Below are 12,619 nucleotides of genomic sequence, written 5' to 3'. Positions count from 1 at the left end.
CATAGTCACTTGTATAAGGTGACGTCTCGAAGTGACTAGAGTGTGATGCGATTGATGGCAATTTCAAGTGCCATAGAGTCATGTGAGATGACTAGTCGATCACATAGGCAGACTGTTAGGAACACTTTGTCGGGCCTTATGACCGCTTATAGAGTTATGGCAAATTTATATAGCCTGGTCGTGGCGAGAGCTACTATAGTATTCTTATTAGTCAAATATTTTACTAAAGACTGTTCGCCTAAGGTGGCACAGTTTCAGATTAACTTTGATTTATGTTACTACGACCTTCGTAAATGGGGTCAAATGGGTATATTTTTGGTTATGATGGCTGTGGCTAATCGAAGGGAATAGTGCGATAGGAATTGTCCACCCCTTGTCAGGGTTAAAACAATATCTCAGGGCCACTCGAGGAGTAATGAACTGGAAATGCGTGGCCACGCTCGGAAGGTATCTATGGTAGATAATTCCAGTCAATCAGTTATTCTCCAGATCGAGTAAAACACTTTCGATATGATCACTTGCAAGTACGACCCGAAAGGCACCTTGCATTGAGTGGGAGATAGTAATAGGACAAGAGAATTGGTGACGCACACTTGTCGAGGACAAGTGGGAGATTGTTGGAATAAGTGTCCTCCGACAATAATGCGATCACAACTGTCGATCATAATGATCACATGTTTAAATCTCATATTTAAGAATACATGTGGGAAGTAATATTTTACAGTCAACTGGTCCACACATATCGGTAATAATTGGCTGACTAGAGTTTAACATTACTGTCGTGCAACGGTGGTGATCAGTTGATCCCCTTAGGTCATACCTATAGGGAAATACTCGTAATTGATCATTTAATTAATTGTATGCCGATACGAATTAATTAAATTGCATAAAATTGACGGATGATTTTGTGAGTAATATTAATGTATCTCATTGTAATTCGATTAAATAAGATACGGTCTAAGTAATCAAATTGTTTTATTACTTAGATTGAATTATTGTTTTGAAACAATTGAAACAAAATTAATAATTTATTATAAATACAAGTTGTTGTAATTTATAATTTGATAAACCATTTTGGTACAAGTAATCAAGAATTACTAGTTAAATTTTGTATGTAACATATTTTATTAATATGTTGATTTTTAATATGTTAAAAAGACACTATAGTGTAACATGTTATGTAACATGTGATACATGACAAAATTGACAAATGACAAAAAATAAAATGGACCACCATGTTACATGGGTGACCGAAATTGGAGGGGTTTTAGGGTTGTTTTTGTTTGAATTATTTTATTCTACAAACACAATCATAACCCTAGGGTGTAGGCATGCAAGGCTAAACATCTTGAGAATAACAAACCTAAAACTAGGGTTGCATGCCTAGTCTCTTGTGAAGAGCAAAAATGAAAAGCATTGGACATGCTACCCAAGGCTATTATTTCGGCCAACCATAAGAAATAGAAGGAGTTTTCTCTTCTATTATTATTCATTCATTCTACAACTCAAAGATGTATGTGATTTTTGAGTGTTAGAAAAATAGAACTCTCTACATTTTTTGAAAAACTTAGGGAAACAAAACTCATAAAATGCTCTCCTCTTAACCGAAATAGAGGAGAACAAAATCAATATTTTTGTGTCCAAATTTTAAGTAAGATTAGTATTATTACTAGTTCATAATAATATTAGTTATTAAGGGTGTTCCTTGGGTATAAGATTTTGGGAGAGATTATAATTTGAATCTTTGTTCATCCATTGTTGGAAAGCTCAAGAACTAACAAGTAGGAGATCTTGTTGGTGCCCAATAAATCCGAAACACCAATGTAAGAAGTGACGATTTCTTCTCTACCTTGTTTTATGTTTGCATGCATAAGATCTTGTATTTATTTTATGACCAAATAAATTAATTCATATATGAATATGTATACTGAGATTAATTTTTTCCTAACAAAACATGTTTGTAGTTGTGTAGAACTGCTTCTGTTATTATTAATTGTTATATTGTTATTTGATACACATGTTGTAACCGCGGAATTCCATAGGCACAAAAACACAAACTATATTTTTTTATCTTATCTATTATCATCAACTTATTTCAATTCTCGAAAATAATTCAGAGAAGTTGGACTCTCTATAATCGCTCGAAAAAAGCTTCCTTTAATAATATAGATAGATTATATTTAATGCCCGTGCGATGCAAGGGCCTAAATGTAGAATTCTAAGTGTTTAAATCATTGTTGCAGATCCCGTGCAATGCACATGACTTTTTGTAGTGCTCTGTCGTGTATTGTAACACCCCCACTTATCCAGGAGCCTTTAGCTAGATATCCCAAGTAAATGAGAGTGTTACCATCTCGATTTCCCGAGATAGTGAATAACAAAGTACAACAAACCAAAGTACTTTATTTAAAACTTTAGAGATTGCATGTTTCTTACAATTAACCAAACTAAAACTTACTATAAAATAATATACAACTCGAAGCGGAAATAATAAAAGTGATTAAATCATCTATGTGGTCTAGACTTCTAGGTAGACTGGCCAAGTCCTCACGCATTCCCGTAAGCTCCCAAGTCGGCTAATATTTAGTACCTGTCAAATCTGCTTCCCATTATGGTTCATCACAGGTGTTCACGAATACACTGTCAACCACGAGGTTGAGTAGAATAACTAACAACATATAACCAACATGATATAACCGATTAATTCCACAATATCCAATATCAACCACATTATCCACCAGAGACCAAGCTTGGGGCCTTCCTTTACTTATATTATCCACCAGAGAGTAAGCCCGGGCCTTCCAATCCACACATTATCCACCAGCGACTAAGCCTGGGGTCTTCCAACTCTCATAAACATTCCACAATATAATCGTATAAAATATGCACAACCCCAACAACTAACAAAATTAATCACTCAATTAACTCAATTAAATAGGCAGTCATAAACCAATCATCCATCCAATAACATCCATGTATTAAACACACAAAACAGATATAGTTGATTAGTTATCCTACCTGTCAAGCAAATCCAATTAAGCAGCTCAAAGCGCTCTAAATAATTAAAGCAGCCGAACCCGATTATAAATTCTTCACAAATCGTCACCTAACATAAATATTATAATTTAATTATTTATTCATTATTCAATTCCTTATATTAATTTATTCGATTATAATTATATTAATTATTTCCCATGTAGATTATTACGTAAAAACTCGTCTCAAAAATAAACAAATCAACACCCAACACCCAATACCCATTTAACCCACGAACAAGTCCCCCCCCCCCCCCCCCCAACCCGTGTAAAACCCATCACAAACACCAACACATACACCCCAAACAACCAGTTTAATATACTCAAACCCGACACAACCACATCTGCCACCAGCACCACCATGAGCCTCCTCTGCCCACAATCCAGACACTGTCCTACCACCAGCAACAACCACCCCACACGGCTGCCAAAAAGCGAGCCCTATGAAAAACAACAAACGACACCAACAATACCTAAAACCCAACAACTAACTCCTCCAACACCAGCCCCACCACGACTCTCCACCATCACTCTCACCATGGTTGGCCACCCATCCCACGGTGTCCCTGGACTTGCCCGGCCATCAACAACCCCGACATACAAGTCACAAACTCATGCCCTAACTTCCCTCCTTAAACCCGACACCAACAACCACAACACATGCACTCACCTCCTTACACCACCCCACGACCACCAGTGGCCACCACCATGGTCTCCCTTAACCCACGGTGGTCCCATCACTGGCCACGACCTCTCACGGCACCCAACGACCACCCAAAAACGACACACAACCCATGTAAACAACACAACACACAACAACCGCCAACCACCGCACCAACCACCACTTGCAACCACCTAGACACCACCACTAGGACCGACCCCTGCTGACAATACCAACCACCTAAGTCCCATGTTCATACAACAAACACGCAAGCTATAAAACCCGTCTTAAATCCCGCGACAACCGCCCCTTTAGACACCAATTCTGCCACCCACAGTGGTCGACGAAGTCACGGTTGGTCCCACTAGAAACACTACGGACAAGGGAAACTTTTAAGGTCAAAGGCACTGTTCACGGTGGTCAATACGGTGAATAAATGATAACTTAAATCATTAAGACGATATAAACATAAATTACAATGATCTTTACCTTTTATCGCTAATTACTCCTTCCGTCTCTTAAATCTCCTTCTTCTATGTTTGTAAATTATTTTGTCAGATATCTTAGTATTTATTGTCTGGGTTTAGAGAGTTTATGATGCCAATTAGGAAACTATTGTCTTATTCCAATTGTTATTGGAATTATCAAAATTATTATTCTTATTATTCTTCTTCTTCTTCTTATTATTATTATTAAATCCCGCTTCAAATCCCGGCCAATACTCATACTAGGCCTAATATAATCGGCCCAGTTATCTATATCACACGGCCCAAGGCCTTATTACTAGCTAAGTCCAATTCCCGACTTGCTTATTTACTTTATTATTTAATTGGCGTCTTACTTGCAATTATTATCATAAATGCCATTAATCAATTATTTAAATTACATAAATTATTCTCATAAATCATTATTAAATTACGGGGTATTACAGTCTTCCCCCTTAAAATGAACTTCATCCCGAAGTTCGCCCATAACTACTACAACAACATCTATAAACATCCGCACAACTGAGCCTCATTCCAACTTGTGATAACATAATTATCCATTTACGATTTATCAATTACACCAACTTATCAAAAGATGTCACAATAATAACTCAAAACATTTGTAGTATCACATTCTATCCCCCTAAAATTTAACTTCGTCCTCGAAGTTCGAGATAACAAACAACAAGAATATACAAACCATTTATTGTAACCTCTCAAGAACATGTAATACATATTGTAAAAAAGACAACTATTATCTTTAACACAACATCGATTGATGGATAAATGAATAACAACACAATCTTTGAATTACTTTTAAATAGCAAACCCACATTGTATAGTATATTCGAACTAATCTTTATTTAAACTGAACTACTTACTAAACCACTGGCGAATACATTGCCAGGATAAATAAAATCTATAACAAAAGATACGCATAACTGTTTAGTTAATCTTTTCTTAATTTATATGACCTCCAAAGTTTATCTAAAATATGCATGCAGTAATGTAAATATATAGGCTTTAGGGCAACACATTCCGCATATTACTAGACATTTTATTCTACTTCACATAATTTACAACATCAAAATGCCAAGGTGAAAGAGATAAGAAACAATTCTTTAGAAATTTTAACATAACTTACATTTTCAAGGATAAGAAAAACATGTTACAACTTCCAAAAATCATAATAAATAATAACATAATTAACTCTTGAGCACTTAAACTTTTAGAAAAAATACAGAGAGTTACCAATTTATGAGAGAAAGAATCAAGGCCAAATCTTATAAGATCAATTTATAATGAATTTTAAAAATTATTTGGTCGAAACAGAAATTTTACAGCAACTTGTCAGAATCTTATGTCAACTTGTAAAAATCACTATAAAATGTCAAAATATTATCTTGCAACGTGGCTTATCAATTTGAAAACATATATGAATATTTTAAACAGCGGAGTTGGAATCATACCAAACAATAAGTAAATTTTAAATGGCAATTTTTACAAAAACATGGGACAAAAACATAAATGCACAAGAATATTCTGACCACTGTTCACTAAAATATTTATTTCTCCTAAAACATATACTATTTAATCATGAAACTAGCGGCATATGAAAGCTAAATCACAAGGCTATCACACATAAAAATTCCGTGCAAATATATTAAACAGACAGTAAATGGCAGCCAAAACAAATAAGGGTAAAATTCTGAGAAATCAACCAAATCACATTCTTCAAAATTTCACGCAGTTTTCGTAATACTTCACATGTTAATCATAATTTCGCCTCCCAAATACATGCCAACACACTTTTCTCATATCCACATGCTTATACCAATCCTTAAAATTATATCACATCCCCTCTCCTTAAAAGCAAGGTTACGTCCCTGTAACCGCAGTCATCAATAAAATCAATATTCAAACAAAGCAACAAAAAACTCCTAAGAAAAAATAAACAATATTCATTTTAAATTACCCCACACTGTAATATCTCTCAAGGTATCCGGTTCAAAACTGAAAGGGCCAGAAGCTTGGTGTGAGGGTGGCCCTATTTCTCATCCCAAGCCTTAAGTGGGCTCCTAACAGTTTTTTACCCGGGTTCATTTTATTAGACACATCCTATGTTCATTATTGTTCATTGGTTAGGCCTGAGGATCGTTTTGCTCTGATACCACTTCGTAACACCCCCACTTATCTAGGAGCCTTTAGCTAGATATCCCAAGTAAATGAGAGCGTTACCATCTCGGTTTTCCGAGGTAGTGAATAACAAAGTACAACAAACCAAAGTACTTTAGATAAAACTTTAGCGATTTCATGTTTATTACAATTAACCAAACTAAAACTTACTATAAAACAATATACAACTCGCAGCGGAAATAAATAAAGTGATTAAATAATCTATGTGGTCTAGACTTCTAGGTAAACTGGCCAAGTACTCACTCATTCTCATAATCTCCCAAGTCGGCTAATCATTAGTACCTGTCAAATCTGCTCCCCATTATGGTTCATCACAGGTGTTCACGAATACACTGTCAACCACGAGGTTGAGTAGAATAACTAACAACATATAACCAACATGATATTGAAAGAAATGTGGATTCATATACATACTAACATACTCATATATGTCGAAATTAATTTGTCATAAAATTAAATGTGGATTTTATGCATGCAAACAATATGAAAAATAGAGGAGAAATCATGTCCTTACATTGATGATTTCGGTTTAATGGGCACAAGAGAGATCACCTTTCTCTCTTGTTCTTGAGCTTTCCTTTATGGAAGAACAAAGATCCAAGTATAGGATCTCTCCCTAAGCTTAATACCCAAGGCTTTCTCTTAATTCAAATTAATATTATAAATACTAGTATAATATTAATCTAGTAGAAAATTGAACCAAAATATTATTTAACACTTGAATATCTCGGTTTATGAGGAGAAAATGGAAGCTTTTTATCTCTCTAAAACTTGTTTAGATAAAAATGAAAGTGAGAATGAATAATAATACACTAAAAATTAATGTAGTGTATTAGGAGAATATAAGGAAAAACCCTTTTGTTTTTCCTTTGTGAAAAACCGGGCAAGGAAGAGGAGGGAAGAAAAATAGAGCCAATGCATGCATTAGTTTGCCTTCACAAGGTTTATAGGGTTGCATGGCTACTCTTCCTTTTCAATCATTATGTTTACCACTTAATTATAAACACAATATTAAGCCTAATACTCCTCCAATTTTTCGGCACATTGTGTAATATGGATTCCATATTATTTTTGTCAATTGTCAATATGTCACATGTCACATGTCACATAAATTTGTTATGTATTTTTAACATATTAAAAATCAACGTATTATCAAAAATACGTCACATACAAAAAATCGACTTAGTAATATCATAATTACTTGTACCAAAAATTTTACCAATTTATAAATCACAACAGTTTGTATTTATAACAATTCATTCAAATTTAATTGTTACATTAAACAATTATTTCATCCGAGTAATCATACAATTTGATTACTCAGACCGTATCTCATTTAATCACATTTCAATTTGATACGTAAATTTTATTTCCAAAATCGTCCGTCAATTTTCAAGTAATTTAATTAACTCGTAACATTATACGATTAATTAAATAATCAATTAATAGTGTTGCCCTATAGGTATGACCTAGGGGTCAATCGATCACCACCGTCGCACGACAAGTAATGTCAAACTCTAGTCACCAATCATTACCGATATATGTTGACCAGTTTGAAGAATAATATTACTTCCCAATTGTATTCTTTATAATGAGATTTAAACATGTGATCATCATGATCAATAGTCGTGATCGCATTATTGTCGGAGGACACATATTCCAACAATCTCCCACTTGTCCTCGACAAGTGTGCGTCACCAATTCTCTTGTCCTATTACTATCTCCCACTCAATGTAAGGTGTCTTTCAGGTCGTACTTGCAAGTGATCATATCGAGAGTGGTTTCCTCGATCTGGAGAATAACTGATTGACCGGACTTATCTATCATAGATACTTTCTAAGCGTGGCCACGCATTTCCAGTTCATTACTCCTCGAGTGGCCCTGAGATATTGTTATAACCCTGACTAGGGGTGGACAATTCCTATCGCACTCATTCCCTTCGACTAGCCACAGCCATCATAACCCAAAATATGCCCATTTGACCCCATTTACGAAGGTCGTAGTAACACAAATCAAAGTTAATCTGAAACTGTGCCATCTTAGGCGAATAGTCTTTAGTCAAAAGAATCGACTCATTTGAATACTATAGTAGCTCTCGCCACGACCAGGCTATATAAATTTGCCGAACTCTATAAGCGGTCATAAGGCCCGACAAAATGTTCCTAACAGTCTGCCTATGTGATCGACTAGTCATCTCTCATGACTCTATGGCACTTGAACTTGCCATCAATCGCATCACACTCTAGTCACTTCGAGACGTCACCTCATATAAGTAACTATGGGAAAAAACAGTGTTAATCCATGTTCACTTTAACGGGGTTCAATTGTCTTCACAACCCGTTTGGATATAACAATGTACAAGGTGAGTTAATAATAACTCAAACGACAAATGTCGACATCACACTCGGGTAGTCAATATCATATTACAACCTTGTGATGTATATCATAAGTGTAAACACTCATTGACTGCAATAGAAGTTTAACATCCCATGTGTCCATGTGTTCAAACTTCTTACACTTGCATTTCCTTTACATTCATGTTCTCTCTCATAGCATGAATCTTACCAAGTGCACATCAAGGTTTCCGACCTTGGTTTCGGTTCTTTAACTTGAAAGAACTTTCTTATCGACTATCACATAACGAACGAATTTGTGATGAATAATATAACTTGTACTGATCAAGTATTCCATCCACACACAATGCACTAGGTATATGTTTTGTAGAATCTTGTAACAATTGACAAGATTATTTAGCTTAGCACTTCTCACTAGTCCTAGCTTTACTAGGAAAGATTAATTTTTTTGAATAACTTCTTATTCAACTAAGCATCTTTCCAAAAACTTCTTATTTCTCTTTCTTAGGCTAGAAAGATCTGGGATTCTCATAAATCCTCACATGTGCTCGGACTTTCTATAATATGTGCAACCTCTTATCACATAATGGAGTATTCCGTCAAACACCGAAATCGCTCATCGGATTCTACTTGAGAATTCATGACGTTTCTATTATGGCTCACCAATCAATCATCATGCTTTTATGCATATGATTCATAATTGGACATGTACATGATTATTCTAATGGCGGAAACATTAGTTACTAATAATCATGAGATCAACCGTTCATAGGTTCAATGAACGACCATGACTGCTAATGGCAATTCCATTTTCATCTACATGAATAACCTATGTGAATGTTGATACGATGTGTATCTCTTAATACTAATCCGTCATCCCTTGATGCAATTGGATTCATCATTGTCCATTTTCATCCAGAATTGAAAACTCAAAAGCTTCTTTATGAAAGAAGATATTAGCTCGTCATTCTTTAATGAGTAATGAGTTTTATACATTCAAGGATGATAGCTCCCACTAAATTCCATGTCTTCACATGAGAATTTCCTAACTCCCACTCAATTCTACACATTTCGAAATTGACTTCTCAATCGAAATTTATTCAAGAATTGAAATATAAATTTCATTGCCAAGTTATTAGGATAAAACCATATATATTCCATCATATCCTTTCAAAATACCTATTTTGAAGTGGTCTCATCTCAACCTTACGTAAAGAGATTTTAAATCTCCAACACACTCATGTCATAATGATGTGTAGTAATGTCATTATTCAAATATAAATAATGTCTAGAATACGTCCTTCGCAAATACCCTTTTGGAAGGAGGTTTAACCATTCCATAGTGAGGTTAAGCAATGACATTTGAGTGGTTAAAACTTTGGTCATTTGAAGATATCGGTATATCATTCTTTGCAACTCGATCATAACTAGTATATAACTTTGATTCATTTAGGCTCTTAAGTAAATCTCAAGGTTGAAACTATTGGTCAAATGTTTCATAAACTTAGTCAAAAACTTGTTAAGACTTTACATTAGTCATTTTTCTTCCAAAACTTTCTTTTGGTCTCCTCGTGTAGTTATCTTGAGAATAATCTCTTATGATTACTACACTTGGTCTCTTTAGTCATATAGAACTAACTTGAGACCATAGATCTCATCTATTCGGCATACTATGTAAATAAATATACCTTCATTCAAATCATTCTCTCTTGTGTAGATCTTTATATACACAAGTACACAATTTTATCTTGCCTTGTGTGTTGTGTCCTCATTTTTCTCCCACTCTATCTTTAGAATAAATACACTAAACATTCAAAGATAGCATATGAGACACAAATTAATGATGTTGAAGTATAAGGAGAACTATCTCATAGATAGACTAATAGTTATTGATTTCATATGTGTACTTGGTGGTTGACATTCCTTTAAGAGAGTTCATAGACTCAAAATCGCTTTATAAATGATCATACACAAGCTTTAAGCATGTGGACATATAATGAAACCCGTCATTATATTTGTCGATTAGATCACTTTAAGTGACTATTCTTATGTTTCAAAGTGCAAGCAATTAAAGATGAATTTTAGAACATAAAAGGATAAATGATAAAACGGGTGACTTGGGTTGCAAACCAAGTCACCATCATCCAAAATACAAACCATTATCCAAAATACTTTTCCATGTCAAACATGGAAACTTAAAGTTCTAAAAATCCAAAACATAATCTTAAAATAAGACAATGAAAAGCAAAGCTCCATAAAAGCTATCCTTAGCTTCTCCATGGTTTCTTATGCTTGCTTTTCCTTTCCCTTGCCTTTGCTTGGTGGAGGCCCTTTTTACAATAAAAAGGGAGGTACATTATCACAACTTTGCATCATAATACCATAGTTGAATTAGAAACATAAAAGAAGATTAGTCATTTACCTACTGGAGTGATATTTCCAGCTTTGATATCACCAAGGTATTTGGAACAATTTCTTTTCCAATGTCCCATGCCATTACAATAATGGCATTTATCAAGAGGACCCTTCTTGACTTTTGAGGTGCTAGCTTCACAAGACTTAGCTTTGGTGAATGTGGGAGCTTGCTTCTTGCCCTTTCTCCCATTCTTCTTGAACTTCCCCTTACTTTTAGTGCTTATGTTAAGCACATCCTTGGGAGGGTTCACATTTAACCCCATGTCCCTCTCGGCTTGCACAAGTAACTTGTGCAACTCCTCAAGAGACACATCCTTGTCTTGCATGTTGAAATTCACCCGGAATTGCACATATGCCTTGACTTTGGACAAGGAGTGTAGAATCCTATCTACGATGAGTTCTTTGGGGATTTCAACCTTTTGAATTTTCAAGGTCTCGACAAGCTCCATGAGTTTGAGCACATGAGGGCTAACCTTTTGGCCCTCTTTGAAGTCGAGATCAAAGAATGCCGCGACCGCCTCATATTGGACGATCCGCGGAGTTTGTGAAAACATGGTCACAAGTTTGGAGTAAATCTCATTAGCATTGCCCATTTTAAAGGCTCTCATTTGGAGGTCCGCCTCCATCGCAAATATCAAGACATTTTTCATTGCGGCGGACTCCTTTTGGTAAGCCTCATATGCTTCCCTAGTGGCCGCGGTGGACCTAGTGGAGGGTTCGGGTGGAGAGGCCTCGGTAAGGTAACGAAGCTTGTCGTCACCTTCGGCGGCTAGTTTGAGTTGGGCATCCCATTCGGAGAAATTTGACTCATTCTTTTCAAGTTTACATCGATCCATAAAGGATCGGAGCCAAGACGAACTAGCGAGAGGTGTAGCATTAGGAGTTGGTGTTGGTGTTGCCATTTGTTATGAAAAAGAAGTGGTCTACAAAACAAAATATAAGGAGTAAAACAAATGTCGTTTTAATAACAATACTCGTAAAAATGTATGATTTAAACAAGTTTTATGCATTTTTCTAGTGACCTCTACCCAACTAGATAAATGATTCCAAGACCCAAATTCATATCAACTTAGGCACGGGGTAGCCGATGCAACCTTTATCAATATAACTCGGTGGATTAACCTTTTAATCGATTCTACTTTTAGAACTCTTGGTCGATAAAATTACTCTAATGTTTATCTATAGCCCAAAACACATCAACAAGGGCACGGGGTAGCCGATGCAACCCTTATCAATAACTTTTGTTGAGTTCAATCCAAATTTCGAATAAATGTGTCCATTATCCAAACCCACATCAACTTGGGCACGGTGTGGCCGATACATCCCTTATCAACATGAATTCGGTGGATTAACATTCATCACCCACTTCCCCTACGTAACAAGGTTTGTACCCCGGTGGGGCCGAGCGCACTCTCTCGCGAAATAGGTTTTCATGGTTTCTACTATTTGGTAAGGCTATGTCTCAATTAATTG

The sequence above is a fragment of the Silene latifolia genome, chromosome Y (genome assembly GCF_048544455.1).
Source record: "Silene latifolia isolate original U9 population chromosome Y, ASM4854445v1, whole genome shotgun sequence".
In the NCBI taxonomy this organism is placed as follows: Eukaryota; Viridiplantae; Streptophyta; class Magnoliopsida; order Caryophyllales; family Caryophyllaceae; genus Silene; species Silene latifolia.
Note: the sequence above shows the minus strand (reverse complement) of the source record.